Source organism: Salmo salar, chromosome 04, assembly GCF_965601325.2.
Source record: "Salmo salar chromosome 04, fSalSal1, whole genome shotgun sequence".
NCBI lineage: Eukaryota > Metazoa > Chordata > Actinopteri > Salmoniformes > Salmonidae > Salmo > Salmo salar.
This window is the reverse complement of record NC_138294.1, coordinates 5365001-5367891: the sequence shown is the minus strand read 5'-3', so window position 1 is coordinate 5367891 and position 2891 is coordinate 5365001.

Here is a 2891-nt window from a genome sequence, read left to right as displayed (position 1 = left end):
GGGTGAGCGTGGAGGAAGCCATATGTCGACGTTCTGGGGGGGTTCCTTTTCAAACGTCCCGAAATCGTCGTCTCTTTCCAGTGATCAGTCTGTGTGTTTGAGAGTGTTTCCAGGTCGGGTAGGTCGCAGGGCTCTCCAACAGGTCCATCTCCAGCTACCTGTACCTTACTCTACGAGCAGCTCGTCAAACTACTCTGAAAGTACATGCAATGTTCACGTTGTTCCTCCTCAAACCGTCATAAACTAATCTCACAAATATCAGAATCACCACAAGATGCTAGCTACTCACTAATCAACACAACGTTGATATTATCCCAACACCCACTGGTTAGCCACTATTGCCCTTTAAAAAATTTAAAAAAGACAATCCTATCACAATATCTGCCAATTAATTTTCCAGTAATATTGCACCCTGTCCGTCTGTGAGGTGCGTGTGTTTGTCTATCACTCCGTGTGTAGCAAGTTGACGTGATAACCGTCTTGTGTGTTGACTGGGAATATGTTACCCAGAAATCTTTTCCATGAAATGTTAACTTTAAAGTTGTCTGACCTGGCAGAAGTATATTCATGAGGAAGTATATGAGCTGTATGTATTATTTGGTGTTTGAAAACTTCACTAAACCGGTGGTACATTAGATGGGACGTCCCTCACTCACCAGACGCGCAATTAAAGGGGAGTTACACCCCAAAATCAATTACACCCCAATTAAAGGACCAGACGCGCAATTAAAGGGCCAGACGCGCAATTAAAGGGCCAGATGCGCAATTAAAGGGCCAGACGCACAATTAAAGGGCCAGACGCACAATTAAAGGGCCAGACGCACAATTAAAGGGCCAGACGCGCAATTAAAGGACCAGACGCGCAATTAAAGGGCCAGACGCGCAATTAAAGGGCCAGACGCGCAATTAAAGGGCCAGACGCGCAATTAAAGGGCCAGACGCGCAATTAAAGGGCCAGACGCACAATTAAAGGACCAGACGCGCAATTAAAGGGCCAGACGCGCAATTAAAGGGCCAGACGCGCAATTAAAGGGCCAGACGCACAATTAAAGGACCAGACGCACAATTAAAGGGCCAGACGCACAATTAAAGGACCAGACGCGGAATTAAAGGGCCAGACGCGCAATTAAAGGGCAGACGCGCAATTAAAGGGCCAGACGCGCAATTAAATGGCCAGACGCACAATTAAAGGGCCAGACGCACAATTAAAGGGCCAGACGCGCAATTAAAGGGCCAGACGCGCAATTAAAGGGCCAGACGCGCAATTAAAGGGCCAGACGCGCAATTAAAGGGCCAGACGCGCAATTAAAGGACCAGACGCACAATTAAAGGGCCAGACGCGCAATTAAAGGGCCAGACGCGCAATTAAAGGACCAGACGCACAATTAAAGGGCCAGACGCGCAATTAAAGGGCCAGACGCGCAATTAAAGGGCCAGACGCGCAATTAAAGGGCCAGACGCGCAATTAAAGGGCCAGACGCGCAATTAAAGGGCCAGACGCCAGACGCGCAATTAAAGGGCCAGACGCGCAATTAAAGGGCCAGACGCGCAATTAAAGGGCCAGACGCGCAATTAAAGGGCCAGACGCACAATTAAAGGGCCAGACGCACTATTAAAGGGCCAGACGCGCAATTAAAGGGCCAGACGCGCAATTAAAGGGCCAGACGCGCAATTAAAGGGCCAGACGCGCAATTAAAGGGCCAGACGCCAGACGCGCAATTAAAGGGCCAGACGCGCAATTAAAGGGCCAGACGCGCAATTAAAGGGCCAGACGCGCAATTAAAGGGCCAGACGCGCAATTAAAGGGCCAGACGCGCAATTAAAGGGCCAGACGCACAATTAAAGGGCCAGACGCGCAATTAAAGGGCCAGACGCGCAATTAAAGGGCCAGACGAACAATTAAAGGGCCAGACGCTACACCCCAAAATCGAATTGTCTTCGACCTACTTTTTTTTTTTTCATTATGTGATTTAAGCATTGACATGGACTCAGAACTAATCTAATGTAATCTAATTTAATCTAATGTAATCTAATGTAATCTAATTTAATCTAATGTAATCTAATGTAATCTAATGTAATCTAATTTAATCTAATGTAATCTAATGTAATCTAATTTAATCTAATGTAATCTAATTTAATCTAATGTAATCTAATTTAATCTAATTTAATCTAATGTAATCTAATGTAATCTAATTTAATCTAATGTAATCTAATTTAATCTAATGTAATCTAATTTAATCTAATGTAATCTAATGTAATCTAATTTAATCTAATGTAATCTAATGTAATCTAATGTAATCTAATGTAATCTAATTTAATCTAATGTAATCTAATTTAATCTAATGTAATCTAATTTAATCTAATTTCGTTGAATAATTGTAATTTTTGAGAGTGAAAAACAAAACCTAAAACCAAGAAAGATAAAACTGAGAAAACATAATACCAGATTTTATAGGGTCTTAGAGCTGTTTATTATCCATCATTAACCAGGTACTGTCACGTCCTGGCCAGTATAAGGGGTTATTTGTTATTGTAGTTTGGTCAGGACGTGGCAGGGGGTATTTGTTTTATGTGGTTCGGGGTGGTGTGTTTGTTGAAGGGCGTTTGATTTATTATTTCCGGGTTTTGGTTTATGTTCTATGTTTAGGTATTTCTATGTTTAGTCGAGTGAGTGTATTTCTATGTGTAGGTTAATGGGGGGGTTGGGACTCTCAATTGGAGGCAGGTGCTTCCTCGTTGCCTCTGATTGGGAGTCCTATATACGGGTAATTGTTTGGTGTAGGTTTTGTGGGAGATTGTTTCTTGTCTAGCGTGTGTGAGCCTGAGGAGACTGTTTGTTGATCGTGAGTTCGTTTTGTTATTTTGGCGTTCATTTTTGAGTTGAATAAAAG